At 42.5% G+C, this 19,601-nt stretch overlaps 2 non-coding genes across 2 annotated transcripts; both read left to right on the forward strand.

The window, feature by feature from the left end:
* Positions 1–9,400: 9,400 nt before the first annotated feature.
* On the forward strand, positions 9,401–9,507 carry LOC147924231 (small nucleolar RNA R71). Its single transcript, XR_015587913.1, has one exon. It is a non-coding gene; the product is annotated as a small nucleolar RNA R71 (small nucleolar RNA).
* An 8,536-nt stretch (positions 9,508–18,043) lies between these two features.
* On the forward strand, positions 18,044–18,150 carry LOC147924232 (small nucleolar RNA R71). Its single transcript, XR_015587898.1, has one exon. It is a non-coding gene; the product is annotated as a small nucleolar RNA R71 (small nucleolar RNA).
* Positions 18,151–19,601: the final 1,451 nt, after the last annotated feature.

A 19,601-nucleotide genomic window follows, 5' to 3' on the forward strand; every position in this document is an offset into this window, starting at 1 on the left:
CAATTGCGGAGCGGTTCTCATAGAATAAGTCTGGTTTGTTGAAGTCCACAAGAGTCTTGACAAGCTCTCCATTGTTGTCATGTCTGCCCTGAAGAATCTGTTGGTCATTACAATCCAAATTCGCACCATTCTAATGGTGAATCAAAAGAATCCCCGGCAACGGCGCCAAAATTTGATATGCTCAAAATGTAATACCCTAATGGTACTAACAGCCTTGCAGTTGTAATACTCTAGGGATCGAATCCACAGAGACTCTAGTTCACACAATAGACTTATTACTCTTTTAATTATGCTAAATCAAAATATTAAATTAAAAACAAGGCAAAAACAGAATTAAAAGTGTTGTAAATTCAAGGGATCAAAGAGCTAAGCCTAGGGAAATTCTCAGAAATTTATGGAATATTAAATCAATCAATAAATTAGGATTCAAGCAATTAAAAATCAGATCTAGAACTCTAAACACTCTTGTAAAATAAATCAGTCCTCACTGCAAATATTATCTAAATTTGAAACCAGAAAATCCAAATCTCTTTGCAAAATTCAAGGTTAAAAATCAGCTTTAAAAACAAGTTTAAATTGTTCACAAAATTATTAAATCAAATCTCTTTGCAAGAAATAATTTTGTTCATCAAAAGGTTTAATCAGGAAAATCAATTATATTCTCAGATCAATTTATTTTCCTAGGTATTAATTCTAGGTGATCAATCAATAATTAATATGAAGAACAACCTAAGATGAAGATCATAGAAGATAATGAATCCTAAAATTAACAGATCTAATAAAACATAAAAACCCTATGAAAAACCCTAAACCTAACAAGCAAACTACTTAGACATGTTTAATGAAGAACAAGACATCTTTCTGAATAATAAGCAATTGATATTAAGAAGTAAGAAGGGAGTTCAAGAATCTTCTCTCTACAGATGAAATCAGATTTGTCTCTCCCAAAAGCTCTCAATCTAAAAGGTGACTGGAATCAAAATTGCTAGAAAATAAGTTAGGTTTAAACAATGACCATAAAAATCCTATACATACTCTAAAACACGTCTTGGGCCTTAATTGTAAATAAGGGAAACTTGAACAAATTTTGTAAATCTTCTAAAGCTTTGTGGAGAAAACTTTCGATTGACTTGTGGCAGCTGCATCAATCGATGTTGTGGTTGCATCGGTCGATGCATACTCTTAAACTCGTCTCCCGGCTTCGTTGATTAGTCTTCATGCTTTGATTATGCTCCAAATCATCCTCTTTTAGCTCCTTAGTGTTCCATCCGTGCCAATGAGTACCTAAACCTATAGAGACTCAAATACAACTTAGAAAACAAATCAAAAGACTCAAAAAGCACACTTATACCATGGTTAAAAACCACAAATACCATGATATATCACCACACTTGCTGCTTTTAGAGAGGTCTGCATGTGATATCAAGATCCTTCATTGGCTTTATTTAAGAAGAAGAAACTTTTTAATGGGGCTGTATTGTAGCTTACCAACTCTTATCGTCAAATGAAGTGTGCTAAATGTCGCCAAATTTTCCAGCTAAATCATTGAATCATTCAATCGTCTCCAAAATTGTTTAGTAACCATATTTTTGTTTGAAGTAAAAAATTTCTAGGAGCTACAAGAACTATGATAGACTAGTTTTCACCAAGGGTATCAATTCCCTATGCAGTTGTAGTACAAAGGGTTATCAATCCAAATGGTTGTGTATTGCTAGCAGATAGGATGGAATCAGAATCAAGCAAGTCAAGCCAAGCAATAGGGGGTTTGGTTCTAACAGTCCTAATATAAACAGAGTAAAAGAATATAGACAAGTAAACCACACGACCTAAGCACTCGATGCAAGCAATCGAGTACAGGATCGAGTGGGGTGATCGAGTATGCAAGTGAACTATGAACATCTTGAGGTATTACTCGATGCAGGTATCGTGTACCTGATCGGGTAAGTGGTCGAGTAAGTAAGAAAAATGCAAGAAATGAAATACGAAAGCTCCTAAGGATGAGGGTAATCGAATCCTAAGTGTTCTAGACCAATACGGATGCCTTACATGCCTCAAGCAATTATTTCCTAGACAATGAACCTCTAAAATCTTGTCACCACACTGTCGCACTAGTAACAATCAACCTTGAACATACTACCACACTGTCGCACTAGCAATATGAACAAGCAGGCATTAAGAACAATTCATTTTTGTCAGTACACTTAGACTTATCTGATTTTGTCACTCAAAGTTAAGTATACCTCTAGCATTGACCTAATCAAGCATTTTATCTACTCCTTTCGGCCTGTAGCACTGTAAACGCCCTAGATCCAATCTCAACCTGTCGGTCTGTTGACCGCATTAAGAACATCAACCTAGAAGGAAATTTATCTATCATAACAATCAACTAAAGCATCATAACCGATCAAGAACACCTAATCATCTATCCCATCCCTAGAAACTTTGCTACACTACTCGGACATAGAAATGAATGACAAAGCCATAGAAATAAACGAAAATGACATTATTTAAAAGATAGAGTAGAGTAGAAAAGAGTAGGGATAAAAGATCTATGAAAAACTACAAATTAAAAGTACAAAAACAAGAAAAAATGTTGAGTCGCTCAGTTCTCTCACAGAAGCTCTCGCTCTCTGGTTTGAGGGTCTGCGGCGTGCTCGTTTGCGAGCTAGGGAAAGAGGGGGTTTATATATGGAAACCCATTTGACCTAGCTTCCAAGACCTACCCGATGGTCTACTCGATGGGGTACAAGAGGCTTGAGTCGGGTAACTCCTCGGGTGGATCTTCGGGTTGCTCTTCGCGCTCTTGGATCCTCTTCGATCGTGTTGGGGTTTGGACTTGTTCTTGTAGCTCGATGGCTCCTTCGGGTACATGCTCGAGTTGTCCTTGTTTTTCCCCATTTTTGGCTCTTTAGCACCTGTTTTCATCCAACACCCTAAATGCTCTAAAACTTGATTCCTACAGTAAATGGTCTAAAAATGCTAAGTTAGAGGTATGAACAATGCAAAATATGGACAAAAAAAGGATGCTAAAAACATGTAAATCAGAGTGTTATCAGATCCCCAAACTTAAATCTTGCTAGTCCTCTAGTAAGTAAGTAAGAAGGTACGGTTTGAAAGTGGGGACTCATAACCTTAAGATGCTAACCGAAGGATGCAAGCTATAGTCCTTAAAGATAGTTTAATGGTGCTAAGATCAATCAACATACTTACAAATATTTCTATGCTTATTGCCATGCATCGATCTAGCTTAACCTCCAACTAAAGATAAGGAACATCTCTTTCACATTCAATTAAGTGTTTGGCAAATTCTTGCAAATGGAAGGTGAATCAAGCTCAATCGGTTTCAAGGGTAAGGCTTTTTGATAAGGTGGTTTCTCTCAAAAAATGGAATGCTAGACAGTCGTGAAAACTATCTAAGACTAAGAACAATTTGGGCATACAAAGCTTAACTCTTGATGATCCATCCTTTTCTCATACATTCATAATATATTTTTTTATTTAAACCTCCTAGAATTTAACTACCCACACCCTTGATTTTAACTCTTTTTTTTTCTTCTTTTTTTCTCCCTAAGGTTTAGACTTTTAGACTTTAAAATTCTAGCTTTTAATCTCTCTTTTTTTTATTTTTTTTTCTTTCTTTGCTAAACTTCTAATATACATATATTCTTTTTCTTTCTTTCTAGGAGACTATAGCAAGAACTTTTTCTTTCTTTTTTTTTTTACTTAGAGACTTAGAGCTAATTAATTCTAACCTTAGGGACTTTTCTCTATTTTTTTATATTCCACAACCCATCCCCAAATAAACATTTTAACCACCTATCCTTCAAAACCGAATCTATTAGCTAGTTCAAATCTAACTTAGCTAAATCAAGAGGCAGTTCTTTGTCGTTCTCAATATTCTCAAGGTTTATCAACCTATAGCACAATGAAAAAGGCCTCACTCAACAATTCACATCAAGGTTTGAAAGAAAGGTTTGGGTTCATGGGTAGGACAAATGAATCGGGTTAAACGAAAAGATTGGTAAAATGAGGAGTGCTAACCCGAGTTTAGAGTTACCATGAGCAAGTATTCAAGTTCCATAAGCAAGACAATTAAAGTTCAAATTAAATCCAATAATATAGAGATGTTCTAATGTTGAAGCAAGTGGAGGAAGCATTCAATCGACACAAATGGTCTAAGCAAAGATTTTTCATTTTTTTCCAAAGATTGATCTAGCAACAATGAACTGAGACTAAGGGTTATAGCTTCAATCCTAAGGTTTGATTTTTAAGCAAGGTGGTTTTAATCATTGTCCCCTAAGATGCATATGCAACAATCCTATATGAAACAAACTAGACTCAATCCTAATATGCAAATGCAACTACATGAACACTCTTCTATTTTTTTATTTTTATTTTTTTCGAAATTTTTCAAAAAATTTTGGGTTTTTTTTAATGCACATAGATGAAGACTCAAATGAATAAAACTAGCATGCAAAAATTTGAAATAATAAAAATAAGAAAATAAAACACAATGTTAAATACATTCTAGGACCCTCCCCCAAACTTAAATTACACAGTCCCTTGTAAATAAAAGTTGGAAAAGAATCCAAGAATCACACAAAATGAATTAAACTAAATGCAATGTTATTTACAAAGTTTGGATGAATGTGGTACCTCATGGGTTGGTGAAGAAGGAGGTTGCAGCAGCCTCCATACTTGCCAACGTATAGCCAGGGTCGTCTCTGGCTTCAGCAGGTGCCGGTGTTTGCTCGTCAGAGAGCTCAGTAATGCGCACGGACGACTTACTCGGACCAGCATCCGAGGTTTTGATCGAGGGTGGGATCGCGTAGCTCATCGGGTAGGGCATCGGGTAGTAGGACGGAAATGGTGGAAGAGGCCCAGAATGATCACCGGTGTATCCACTCACAGGGTGCATCGTGTACGGCATCGTGAATGGCATCTGGTATGGTGAAGGAAAAAGTCCAGCATAATCACCCGATTGGGTGCTCGATGGGTGCATCGGATAGTGCATCGTGTACCCCATCGGATTGGGTGTCGGGTAAGCGTCAGAGTGGCTTTTCCTCAATGCTTCTGGTCGGGTGATGTCCTCCTCAGCTTGGGGCTCGTATGATGATGCTCTTTGAGGTACAGGGGGTGGCAGTCCTCGAGTTCCTCCTAGTGGTCCGCTTCTCCCCATCCATGTAGGTGCTTGTGCCGAGGTAGGTGCCGAGGCACAGCTTGCCTTGTCTTGCAACTCCTTGATCTGACCTCCCATTACCTTCACTGAACCGGCAAGATCCTTCACCTTCTTCACCAAGAACTTGTTCATCTTTTTCAACCATCCGATCCTTTTGTGAGCTTCTCTCACTCCAACCGGTTGCTTTTGAGAGCATGTATACTCCTCAAAATCAAACTCCTCCGAGCTATCTCCTTGTCTCTGCCGGTTTCTTCTCTCTTCTCAGCCTCGGACTCCTCCTCCGGGTTGTACAGCTCTTCCAACGGCGGTGCGAAGTCAATGTTGTGCCCTAACCGAACCTTGGTGTATGCGACATTGGGTAAAGCCATTTGAGCAGCTCCGGCGGTTGGATGGACAAACTTGAACAATGTCATGTCATTAGGCCTTTCATAGGCCAAGAATCTCGCCAGCATGAGGTAGTCCGTATCCAGCCACCTTCATTCGTGGACAATTCCCTTTAAGGGCACATCGCATGCCACTAAGATTGGTGTAACTAGTCCCCCAATAAAGATCTCTCCGCCTCCTTCTCTCCTTTTCATAGCCCAAGATTTCAAGTACAGGAATTGATCGAGTAGCACGAACAACATACTAGTATCAGCTATGTCTCCTACTAGCGGAGTTCCATCTCTAGCACTATCCAAAACTCCACACAATGCAACATCCAACAACTGAAGCTCGTGGTCGTTCACATTCCCAGTCTCTTTTCTAACAAAAAGAGTGCATGCGAGGGATTTGTGAAAATACCTCAAAACAGGGCTCCTTATTTGAGTAGATTTGGAGCTCGTGGACTTGTAGGGGTGTTTGTCTCCTATTGTCAGCCATAGGGACCTCATCTCTTCCTTGCTGACCTCCATACCTTTCCCAGTACCAGCTTTGAACCCATACAGCGTCTCCATCTCCTTGAAAGTCAGCCGGTATCCCGTGTTCCGAACGGAGAAGGTGATGAACCCGATCCCCCCATCGGGTAGTAGGGTCGGGTGGTCCTCAAAATAGTGCAGCTTTAGGGTTGAAAGGAAGTGGACCGTCTCCTCCTCATAAGCTTCTAGATGGGATCGCATCATATTGCCCAGGTGGCACATGTCAAACAGAAATTCAACATCTCTAGCAATGCCCAATTGCTTCATGGTCTCACGGTGAGGGTATCGGGTACCAACGAAGCTCATCTTCCGGAAGACTTTGAACAATCTCGCCGGAGTGTCGACTTCCTTTTGCTTCAGCCTCCGCGAGGCTTGACAGGTCCTCTCTCTATGCTCCTCTTCTCTTTCTCTTTCCTCCTCCTCAGCGTGTTGATCTTCTTCAACCACTGCTCTCTCAACCACCTTCTCAGCTTTCTCCGAAGCCGGTCTCTTCCCCCTTGCAATTGCGGCTCTACTCCTTGATCGAGAGGTTTGGATCTCACCTTGTTCTTCTCCTCCAGCATCAGAATCGACCTCCATAGGGTCCGTAAGCGTCTTTTCGGACGTAGACAGGTCCCTACATCGAGGAGAACGGCGGACAACACTCGCCATTGGACACGGTGAGCGAACTCGGGGGCTTACTCGATCGGTTACTCGAGCATCTGGTCGGGTGGTGGATCGAGTTGTGCATCAGGTTGGGGAGGCTAAACGTCCACCTAACGGTCAGGAATGTGGAACGTTTCCTCTTCCTTGGGGTTGTTGAACATCGGCGGCGTCTCCTCCGGTTGTAGCAGCGGTGGAGGTGGATCTTCTTCCTTTCCTTTGGTAGGTTCTAGCGGTTAGCTCCATATCGATTACTTGAGAAGAGAAAGAAAAACTAGTTCTTGGGATTAATAGGGTTAGTCTCCAAAGAAAATCGAGTAAGACTTGAGGTTGAGAGATAATAGAAACTATGAAACACAAAAGCTTTAGGGTTGAGAGAAACTTATCGGTGATGCTTGGGGAGAGAAAGTCGAGACCCTTAAATAAGCTACGGTTTGGTTGGAGGGCTTCGCCGAGAGTGGGCTTGGCTTGTGGAATTCGGACTCCACTCGCTACCCGAGCAGGGACACGATCAGGCGCGTCGAATACGGTGTCGGGTTGACCCTCGGGTTTACCAATTTCCTCTTCCCAATTTTCCATTTTTTTTTTTTAAATTGCAAAAATAGAAAAATTGAATAAAAGAAAATAAAGCAAATATACTAAAATTAAAAGATACCTTTGGGACTTCCTCCCAAGTGAGCTTGTTTAAAGTCACTAAGCTTGACTCTTCATGCTTCTTAAGCATGGGATCCATGTGGAAGAGGTTCTGGAATCTTCTCCACTACAGTAGGTTGGTTCAAAAGATCTCCCAGATTTTGTTTAGGTTCCATGGCAAATGTGGTGTTAACCTCTTCAAGATTTAGCATTTTTCTTTGTTTGGTCCTGGTGGAAAAAGCTTGACCATCTATGGTTGGCCTCTTAACCCCTTTCTTCACCTCAAACTCCATCTTGAGGTGTTCACCATGTTCTATCCTGATCTTGCCTCTTTTCACTTCGATCACCGCACCAACTGTTGCCAAGAATGGTCTTCCTAGAATCAATGGATCATCCGGTTCCTTATCCATATCCAGGATCATGAAGTCGGTAGGCACTTCCAGTCTCCCAATCCTTAGAGGCATATTCTCTAAAATGCCAATCGGATGTCTTACCGTTCTATCAGCTAGAACCAGATACTGCTTACTTGGTTTGAAGTCGGTGAATCCCAACTTGTTAGCAACTGAAAGCGGCATAATGCTGACCGAAGCTCCAAGATCACACAAACAGCTCTTGAAAATCTGAAATCCTATTGAACACGGCAATGTGAAAGAGCCAGGATCTTCAAGTTTTTCCTCAATTCTTACCTCGGGATCCAAACAAAGTCCACTTCTCAGAATTTCAAATCTGATCTCGTTGACAGCCTCCTTAACCTCATTCTCCAGTCTAGCTGCTTCCTTTGCAGCTTCCTGCTGAAGCTCATGTGGGGGCAAAAGCTTTCGTGGTGGAGCTTTGCGCTTAGCCATTCTCTCTGCAAGCGCCTCTAACTGGATGTCAAGTGCAGCATTGAACCTTTCCTCCAACTCCCCTCCTACCAGTGTAGGTGGTTGAGGCTGATCTCTTTTCTCAATATCTACTCGATGCATCATCCGATCAACACCATCGTGTAGGTCATCGGGTTCCACTTTGGGTTGTTCGTCAGTTTGTGATTCTTGAACCAGTGCTCGATCATCAACTCGATCAGTCTCTTCGGGTGTAAGCTCGGGTTCATACTCGAATATATAGTATTTGGACTCATTCTTCATTGAGTCATCCACATCATCCCCATCTTGATCATCACTGTCCCCATTGAGGTAGTCCTCATAGTCATCATCCAAGAAAATGGCTTGAGCAGTTGCATAATCTTTGGGGTTTTGAACAGCTTTACCCGGCAGTTGATTGATCTTTGGTGCGGGTTGGTTGTTTTGGTGGCCTTCCAGGTATCAAACCTTTGTGTTGAGTGATTCGTACTTGGCATTGAGTTCATTGTATCCTGAGTCAATCTTGTTGCTCATTTCGGCGAATCGTGTCGCGATGTCCATAGAAGCTGTAGCCTGTTGCTGAATCATTTGCTGAATAAGACCACGTAACTCGGCTTCTTGGGACTGGTTCGGTGGACCTTGGTGTTGTGGGAAACCCTGGTGGTTGGTTGTAGGTCCCTTGGTATTGTTGTTTAGGCGCATAGCCTTGGTTGTACTGGACAAAAGGCTTCTGTTGGGTCTGGTTCCCTTGAACTGCAGATGGGTAGGTTTGATCTTGAGGATTCGCAACATTCGGGTTCCGATAAGACAGATTCGGATTCGGCTTGAAGTTGTTGTACCCTCTATTGTAACCTCCTTGGTTGTTGATGTAGTTAACATCCTCTAGCTGCATAGTCTCCCCATCTTGTTGTTGAAACTGCTCTTCTTCTGATATAGCATGTACATGCTTTTGCTGGTTGAGGAGCTGATCGAGCTTGTCATTGAGGGCTTTTATGTCCCTCTTGTACTTGGCATCTTCCTCTCCTGTAGATCGCACAGAGCGATCATATTCCTCATTGTAGTTGCCATCAGATTGAGCCAATTTCTCAACTAGGTCCCAACCTTCATCAACATCCTTGTTGAGGAAGTTACTATTGTTTGCGGTGTCCAGCAACATCCGTATCTTGGGGACCACTCCTCGGTATAGTGTGCTCAGCAATGAAGCATTACTAAACCCGTGATGTGGACATCGAGTTGTGTACCCCTTGAAACGTTCCCAAGCTTCATTGAACATTTTGTTGTTCTTCTGTACAAAGCTGGACATTTCATTTCGCAGCCTTGCGGTTGTGGAGTTTGAGAATAATTTGGCCAGGAATGCCTTCTTGCACGCTTCCCAAGTGGTGATGGACTCCTTAGGGAGCGATTTCTCCTAGATGTGTGCTTTATCTCCCAAAGAGAATGGGAAAAGCCTGAGCTTGAATCCATCTTCACTGACTCCATTTATCTTAGTTAGGCTACAGAGCCTATCAAATTCATCCAGATGATCCAATGGGTCCTCCATTGGCAGTCCATGAAACTTGTTGCTTTGTATCATCTGGATGAGACTACTCTTGATCTCAAAATTGTTGTTCTGCACAGCTGGTGGCATAATGCCATTTCTCTGAGTGCGAGTAGTCGGAGCATCTCCTCCTCCTATGTTGGTCCTTGCTTGAGGAGCTGGTGGACCGTTCTCATTATTCATCGTCTCCTCAATGGTTGCTAGTTCCGGTTGAACTTGTTGTTGTCTGAGTAGCGAAGGTCTGTCGATGTTGTCGATGAAAGGACTCAGGTTCTGGCTATCTCTGGATCGCGTTTGCATGCACAGGCAAGTGTCCGAGTGTGTACTCGAGGATCAACTCGATCTAGGTGATCGAGTGACGGGTCGGGTGGGTGCTCGGGTTGTACCTGAGAGTCAAAACAAACAAAGGCGAAAGCAAACAAGTCAGTATCCGAAACGAATATAAACAAACGAACTTGATCTAGCAAGTCCTGAAATCCTAAACGTAGCAAAATAAAACAACCAAATGGCAACGGCCCCAAATTGATAGACTAGTTTTCACCAAGGGTATCAATTCCCTATGCAGTTGTAGTACAAAGGGTTATCAATCCAAATGGTTGTGTATTGCTAGCAGATAGGATGCAATCAGAATCAAGCAAGTCAAGCCAAGCAATAGGGTATTTGGTTCTAACAGTCCTAATATAAACAGAGTAAAAGAATATAGACAAGTAAACCACACGACCTAAGCACTCGATGCAAGCAATCGAGTACAGGATCGAGTGGGGTGATCGAGTATGCAAGTGAACTATGAACAGCTCGAGGTATTACTCGATGCAGGTTATCGTGTACCTGATCGGGTAAGTGGTCGAGTAAGTAAGGAAAATGCAAGAAATGAAATACGAAAGTTCCTAAGGATGGGGGTAATCGAATCCTAAGTGTTCTAGACCAATACGGATGCCTTACATGCCTCAAGCAATTATTTCCTAGACAATGAACCTCTAAAATCTTGTCACCACACTGTCGCACTAGTAACAATCAACCTTGAACATACTACCACACTGTCGCACTAGCAATATGAACAAGCAGGCATTAAGAACAATTCATTTTTGTCAGTACACTTAGACTTATCTGATTTTGTCACTCAAAGTTAAGTATACCTCTAGCATTGACCTAATCAAGCATTTTATCTACTCCTTTTGGCCTGTAGCATTGTAAACGCCCTAGATCTAATCTCAACCTGTCGGTCTGTTGACCGCATTAAGAACATCAACCTAGAAGGAAATTTATCTATCATAACAATCAACTAAAGCATCCTAACTGATCAAGAACACCTAATCATCTATCCCATCCCTAGAAACTTTGCTACACTACTCGGACATAGAAATGAATGATAAAGCCATAGAAATAAACGAAAATGACATTATTTAAAAGATAGAGTAGAGTAGAAAAGAGTAGGGATAAAAGATCTATGAAAAACTACAAATTAAAAGTACAAAAACAAGAAAAAATGTTGAGTCGCTCAGTTCTCTTATAGAAGCTCCCGCTCTCTGGTTTGAGGGTCTGCGGCGTGCTCGTTTGCGAGCTAGAAAAAGAGGGGGTTTATATATGAAAACCCATTTGACCTAGCTTCCCAGACCTGCTCGATGGTCTACTCTATGGGGTACACGAGGCTTGAGTCGGGTAACTCCTCGGGTGGATCTTCGGGTTGCTCTTCGCGCTCTTGGATCCTCTTCGATCGTGTTGGGGTTCGGACTTGTTCTTGTAGCTCGATGGCTCCTTCGGGTACATGCTCGAGTTGTCCTTGTTTTTCCCCATTTTGGCTCTTTAGCACCTGTTTTCATCCAATATATGCAAATGCATAAATGCAACACCCTAAATGCTCTAAAACTTGATTCCTACAGTAAATGGTCTAAAAATGCTAAGTTAGAGGTATGAACAATGCAAAATATGGACAAAAAAGGATGCTAAAAACATGTAAATCAGAGTGTTATCAGACCCCCAAACTTAAATCTTGCTAGTCCTCTAGCAAGTAAGTAAGAAGGTACGGTTTGAAAGTGGGGACTCATAACCTTAAGATACTAACCGAAGGATGCAAGCTATAGTCCTTAAAGATAGTTTAATGGTGCTAAGATCAATCAACATACTTACAAATATTTTTCTATGCTTATTGCCATGCATCGATCTAGCTTAACCTCCAACTAAAGATAAGGAACATCTCTTTCACATTCAATTAAGTGTTTGGCAAATTCTTGCAAATGGAAGGTGAATCAAGCTCAATCGGTTTCAAGGGTAAGGCTTTTTGATAAGGTGGTTTCTCTCAAAAAATGGAATGCTAGACAGTCGTGAAAACTATCTAAGACTAAAAACAATTTGGGCATACAAAGCTTAACTCTTGATGATCCATCCTTTTCTCATACATTCATAATATATTTTTTTATTTAAACCTCCTAGAATTTAACTACCCACACCCTTGATTTTAACTCTTTTTTTTCTTCTTTTTTTCTCCCTAAGGTTTAGACTTTTAGACTTTAAAATTCTAGCTTTTAATCTCTCTTTTTTTTATTTTTTTTTCTTTCTTTGCTAAACTTCTAATATACATATATTCTTTTTCTTTCTTTCTAGGAGACTATAGCAAGAACTTTTTCTTTCTTTTTTTTTTACTTAGAGACTTAGAGCTAATTAATTCTAACCTTAGGGACTTTTCTCTTCTTTTTTTATATTCCACAACCCATCCCCAAATAAACATTTTAACCACCTATCCTTCAAAACCGAATCTATTAGCTAGTTCAAATCTAACTTAGCTAAATCAAGAGGCAGTTCTTTGTCGTTCTCAATATTCTCAAGGTTTATCAACCTATAGCACAATGAAAAAGGCCTCACTCAACAATTCACATCAAGGTTTGAAAGAAAGGTTTGGGTTCATGGGTAGGACAAATGAATCGGGTTAAACGAAAAGATTGGTAAAATGAGGAGTGCTAACCCGAGTTTAGAGTTACCATGAGCAAGTATTCAAGTTCCATAAGCAAGACAATTAAAGTTCAAATTAAATCCAATAATATAGAGATGTTCTAATGTTCAAGCAAGTGGAGGAAGCATTCAATCGACACAAATGGTCTAAGCAAAGATTTTTCATTTTTTTCCAAAGATTGATCTAGAAACAATGAACTGAGACTAAGGGCTATAGCTTCAATCCTAAGGTTTGATTTTTAAGCAAGGTGGTTTTAATCATTGTCCCCTAAGATGCATATGCAACAATCCTATATGAAACAAACTAGACTCAATCCTAATATGCAAATGCAACTACATGAACACTCTTCTATTTTTTTATTTTTATTTTTTTCGAAATTTTTCAAATTTTTTTGGGTTTTTTTTAATGCACATAGATGCAGACTCAAATGAATAAAACTAGCATGCAAAAATTTGAATAATAAAAATAAGAAAATAAAACACAATGTTAAATACATTCTAGGACCCTCCCCCAAACTTAAATTACACAGTCCCTTGTAAATAAATGTTGGAAAAGAATCCAAGAATCACACAAAATGAATTAAACTAAATGCAATGTTATTTACAAAGTTTGGATGAATGTGGTACCTCATGGGTTGGTGAAGAAGGAGGTTGCAGCAGCCTCCATACTTGCCAACGTATAGCCAGGGTCGTCTCTGGCTTCAGCAGGTGCCGGTGTTTGCTCGTCAGAGAGCTCAGTAATGCGCACGGACGACTTACTCGGACCAGCATCCGAGGTTTTGATCGAGGGTGGGATCGCGTAGCTCATCGGGTAGGGCATCGGGTAGTAGGACGGAAATGGTGGAAGAGGCCCAGAATGATCACCGGTGTATCCACTCGCAGGGTGCATCGTCTACGGCATCGTGAATGGCATCTGGTATGGTGAAGGAAAAAGTCCAGCATAATCACCCGATTGGGTGCTCGATGGGTGCATCGGATAGTGCATCGTGTACCCCATCGGATTGCGTGTCGGGTAAGCGTCAGAGTGGCTTTTCCTCAATGCTTCTGGTCGGGTGATGTCCTCCTCAGCTTGGGGCTCGTATGATGATGCTCTTTGAGGTACAGGAGGTGGCAGTCCTCGAGTTCCTCCTAGTGGTCCGCTTCTCCCCATCCATGTAGGTGCTTGTGCCGAGGTAGGTGCCGAGGCACAGCTTGCCTTGTCTTGCAACTCCTTGATCTGACCTCCCATTACCTTCACTGAACCGGCAAGATCCTTCACCTTCTTCACCAAGAACTTGTTCATCTTTTTCAACCATCTGATCCTTTTGTGAGCTTCTCTCACTCCAACCGGTTGCTTTTGAGAGCATGTATACTCCTCAAAATCAAAATCCTCCGAGCTATCTCCTTGTCTCTGCCGGTTTCTTCTCTCTTCTCAGCCTCGGACTCCTCCTCCGGGTTGTACAGCTCTTCCAACGGCGGTGCGAAGTCAATGTTGTGCCCTAACCGAACCTTGGTGTATGCGCCATTGGGTAAAACCATTTGAGCAGCTCCGGCGGTTGGATGGACAAACTTGAACAATGTCATGTCATTAGGCCTTTCATAGGCCAAGAATCTCGCCAGCATGAGGTAGTCCGTATCCAGCCACCTTCATTCGTGGACAATTCCCTTTAAGGGCACATCGCATGCCACTAAGATTGGTGTAACTAGTCCCCCAATAAAGATCTCTCCGCCTCCTTCTCTCCTTTTCACAGCCCAAGATTTCAAGTACAGGAATTGATCGAGTAGCACGAACAACATACTAGTATCAGCTATGTCTCCTACTAGCGGAGTTCCATCCCTAGCACTATCCAAAACTCCACACAATGCAACATCCAACAACTGAAGCTCGTGGTCGTTCACATTCCCAGTCTCTTTTCTAACAAAAAGAGTGCATGCGAGGGATTTGTGAAAATACCTCAAAACAGGGCTCCTTATTTGAGCAGATTTGGAGCTCGTGGACTTGTTGGGGTGTTTGTCTCCTATTGTCAGCCATAGGGACCTCATCTCTTCCTTGTTGACCTCCATACCTTTCCCAGTACCAGCTTTGAACCCATACAGCGTCTCCATCTCCTTGAAAGTCAGCCGGTATCCCGTGTTCCGAACGGAGAAGGTGATGAACCCGATCCCCCCATCGGGTAGTAGGGTCGGGTGGTCCTCAAAATAGTGCAGCTTTAGGGTTGAAAGGAAGTGGACCGTCTCCTCCTCATAAGCTTCTAGATGGGATCGCATCATATTGCCCAGGTGGCACATGTCAAACAGAAATTCAACATCTCTAGCAATGCCCAATTGCTTCATGGTCTCACGGTGAGGGTATCGGGTACCAACGAAGCTCATCTTCCGGAAGACTTTGAACAATCTCGCCGGAGTGTCGACTTCCTTTTGCTTCAGCCTCCGCGAGGCTTGACAGGTCCTCTCTCTATGCTCCTCTTCTCTTTCTCTTTCCTCCTCCTCAGCGTGTTGATCTTCTTCAACCACTGCTCTCTCAACCACCTTCTCAGCTTTCTCCGAAGCCGGTCTCTTCCCCCTTGCAATTGCGGCTCTACTCCTTGATCGAGAGGTTTGGATCTCACCTTGTTCTTCTCCTCCATCATCAGAATCGACCTCCATAGGGTCGGTAAGCGTCTTTTCGGACGTAGACAGGTCCCTACATCGAGGAGAACGACGGACAACACTCGCCATTGGACTCGGTGAGCGAACTCGGGGGCTTACTCGATCGGTTACTCGAGCATCTGGTCGGGTGGTGGATCGAGTTGTGCATCAGGTTGGGGAGGCTAAACGTCCACCTAACGGTCAGGAATGTGGAACGTTTCCTCTTCCTTGGGGTTGTTGAACATCGGCGGCGTCTCCTCCGGTTGTAGCAGCGGTGGAGGTGGATCTTCTTCCTTTCCTTTGGTAGGTTCTAGCGGTTAGCTCCATATCGATTACTTGAGAAGAGAAAGAAAAACTAGTTCTTTGGATTAATAGGGTTAGTCTCCAAAGAAAATCGAGTAAGACTTGAGGTTGAGAGATAATAGAAACTATGAAACACAAAAGCTTTAGGTTTGAGAGAAACTTATCGGTGATGCTTGGGGAGAGAAAGTCGAGACCCTTAAATAAGCTACGGTTTGGTTGGAGGGCTTCGCCGAGAGTGGGCTTGGCTTGTGGAATTCGGACTCCACTCGCTACCCGAGCAGGGACACGATCAGGCGCGTCAAATACGGTGTCGGGTTGACCCTCGGGTTTACCAATTTCCTCTTCCCAATTTTCCAATTTTTTTTTTTTAAATTGCAAAAATAGAAAAATTGAATAAAAGAAAATAAAGCAAATATACTAAAATTAAAAGATACCTTTGGGACTTCCTCCCAAGTGAGCTTGTTTAAAGTCACTAAGCTTGACTCTGCATGCTTCTTAAGCATGGGATCCATGTGGAAGAGGTTCTGGAATCTTCTCCACTACAGTAGGTTGGTTCAAAAGATCTCCCAGATTTTGTTTAGGTTCCATGGCAAATGTGGTGTTAACCTCTTCAAGATTTAGCATTTTTCTTTGTTTGGTCCTGGTGGAAAAAGCTTGACCATCTATGGTGGCCTCTTAACCCCTTTCTTCACCTCAAACTCCATCTTGAGGTGTTCACCATGTTCTATCCTGATCTTGCCTCTTTTCACTTCGATCACCGCACCAACTGTTGCCAAGAATGGTCTTCCTAGAATCAATGGATCATCCGGTTCCTTATCCATATCCAGGATCATGAAGTCGGTAGGCACTTTCAGTCTCCCAATCCTTAGAGGCAGATTCTCTAAAATGCCAATCGGATGTCTTACCGTTCTATCAGCTAGAACCAGATACTGCTTACTTGGTTTGAAGTCGGTGAATCCCAACTTGTTAGCAACTGAAAGCGGCATAATGCTGACCGAAGCTCCAAGATCACACAAACAGCTCTTGAAAATCCGAAATCCTATTGAACACGGCAATGTGAAAGAGCCAGGATCTTCAAGTTTTTCCTCAATTCTTACCTCGGGATCCAAACAAAGTCCACTTCTCAGAATTTCAAATCTGATCTCCTTGACAGCCTCCTTAACCTCATTCTCCAGTCTAGCTGCTTCCTTTGCAGCTTCCTGCTGAAGCTCATGTGGGGGCAAAAGCTTTCGTGGTGGAGCTTTGCGCTTAGCCATTCTCTCTGCAAGCGCCTCCAACTGGATGTCAAGTGCAGCATTGAATCTTTCCTCCAACTCCCCTCCTACCAGTGCAGGTGGTTGAGGCTGATCTCTTTTCTCAATATCTACTCGATGCATCATCCGATCAACACCATCGTGTAGGTCATCGGGTTCCACTTTGGGTTGTTCGTCAGTTTGTGATTCTCGAACCAGTGCTCGATCATCAACTCGATCAGTCTCTTCGGGTGTAAGCTCGGGTTCATACTCGAATATATAGTATTTGGACTCATTCTTCATTGAGTCATCCACATCATCCCCATCTTGATCATCACTGTCCCCAGTGAGGTAGTCCTCATAGTCATCATCCAAGAAAATGGCTTGAGCAGTTGCATAATCTTTGGGGTTTTAAACAGCTTTACCCGGCAGTTGATTGATCTTTGGTGCGGGTTGGTTGTTTTGGTGGCCTTCCAGGTATCAAACCTTTGTGTTGAGTGATTCGTACTTGGCATTGAGTTCATTGTATCCTGAGTCGATCTTGTTGCTCATTTCGGCGAATCGTGTCGCGATGTCCATAGAAGCTGTAGCCTGTTGCTGAATCATTTGCTGAATAAGACCACGTAACTCGGCTTCTTGGGACTTGTTCGGTGGACCTTGGTGTTGTGGGAAACCCTGGTGGTTGGTTGTAGGTCCCTTGGTATTGTTGTTTAGGCGCATAGCCTTGGTTGTACTGGACAAAAGGCTTCTGTTGGGTCTGGTTCCCTTGAACTGCAGATGGGTAGGTTTGATCTTGAGGATTCGCAACATTCGGGTTCCGATAAGACAGATTCGGATTCGACTTGAAGTTGTTGTACCCTCTATTGTAACCTCCTTGGTTGTTGATGTAGTTAACATCCTCTAGCTGCATAGTCTCCCCATCTTGTTGTTGAAACTGCTCTTCTTCTGATATAGCATGTACATGCTTTTGCTGGTTGAGGAGCTGATCGAGCTTGTCATTGAGGGCTTTTATGTCCCTCTTGTACTTGGCATCTTCCTCTCCTGTAGATCGCACAGAGCGATCATATTCCTCATTGTAGTTGCCATCAGATTGAGCCAATTTCTCAACTAGGTCTCAACCTTCATCAACATCCTTGTTGAGGAAGTTACCATTGCTTGCGGTGTCCAGCAACATCTGTATCTTGGGGACCACTCCTCGGTATAGTGTGCTCAGCAATGAAGCATTACTAAACCCGTGATGTGGACATCGAGTTGTGTACCCCTTGAAACGTTCCCAAGCTTCATTGAACATTTCGTTGTTCTTCTGTACAAAGCTGGACATTTCATTTCGCAGCCTTGCGGTTGTGGAGTTTGAGAAGAATTTGGCCAGGAATGCCTTCTTGCACGCTTCCCAAGTGGTGATGGACTCCTTAGGGAGCGATATCTCCTAGATGTGTGATTTATCTCCCAAAGAGAATGGGAAAAGCCTGAGCTTGAATCCATCTTCACTGACTCCATTTATCTTAGTTAGGCTACAGAGCCTATCAAATTCATCCAGATGATCCAATGGGTCCTCCATTGTCAGTCCATGAAACTTGTTGCTTTGTATCATCTGGATGAGACTACTCTTGATCTCAAAATTGTTGTTCTGCACAGCTGGTGGCACAATGCCATTTCTCTGAGTGCGAGTAGTCGGAGCATCTCCTCCTCCTATGTTGGTCCTTGCTTGAGGAGCTGGTGGACCGTTCTCATTATTCATCGTCTCCTCAATGGTTGCTAGTTCCGGTTGAACTTGTTATTGTCTGAGTAGCCGAGGTCTGTCGATGTTGTCGATGAAAGGACTCAGGTTCTGGCTATCTCTGGATCGCGTTTGCATGCACAGGCAAGTGTCCGAGTGTGTACTCGAGGATCAACTCGATCTAGGTGATCGAGTGACGGGTCGGGTGGGTGCTCGGGTTGTACCTGAGAGTCAAAACAAACAAAGGCGAAAGCAAACAAGTCAGTATCCGAAACGAATATAAACAAACGAACTTGATCTAGCAAGTCCTGAAATCCTAAACGTAGCAAAATAAAACAACCAAATGGCAACGGCGCCAAATTGATAGACTAGTTTTCACCAAGGGTATCAATTCCCTATGCAGTTGTAGTACAAAGGGTTATCAATCCAAATGGTTGTGTATTGCTAGCAGATAGGATGCAATCAGAATCAAGCAAGTCAAGCCAAGCAATAGGGTATTTGGTTCTAACAGTCCTAATATAAACAGAGTAAAAGAATATAGACAAGTAAACCACACGACCTAAGCACTCGATGCAAGCAATCGAGTACAGGATCGAGTGGGGTGATCGAGTATGCAAGTGAACTATGAACAGCTCGAGGTATTACTCGATGCAGGTTATCGTGTACCTGATCGGGTAAGTGGTCGAGTAAGTAAGGAAAATGCAAGAAATGAAATACGAAAGTTCCTAAGGATGGGGGTAATCGAATCCTAAGTGTTCTAGACCAATACGGATGCCTTACATGCCTCAAGCAATTATTTCCTAGACAATGAACCTCTAAAATCTTGTCACCACACTGTCGCACTAGTAACAATCAACCTTGAACATACTACCACACTGTCGCACTAGCAATATGAACAAGCAGGCATTAAGAACAATTCATTTTTGTCAGTACACTTAGACTTATCTGATTTTGTCACTCAAAGTTAAGTATACCTCTAGCATTGACCTAATCAAGCATTTTATCTACTCCTTTTGGCCTGTAGCATTGTAAACGCCCTAGATCTAATCTCAACCTGTCGGTCTGTTGAC

This window comes from Camelina sativa, chromosome 17, assembly GCF_030686135.1.
Source record: "Camelina sativa cultivar CO46 ecotype springtype chromosome 17, ASM3068613v1".
Classification (NCBI taxonomy): Eukaryota; Viridiplantae; Streptophyta; class Magnoliopsida; order Brassicales; family Brassicaceae; genus Camelina; species Camelina sativa.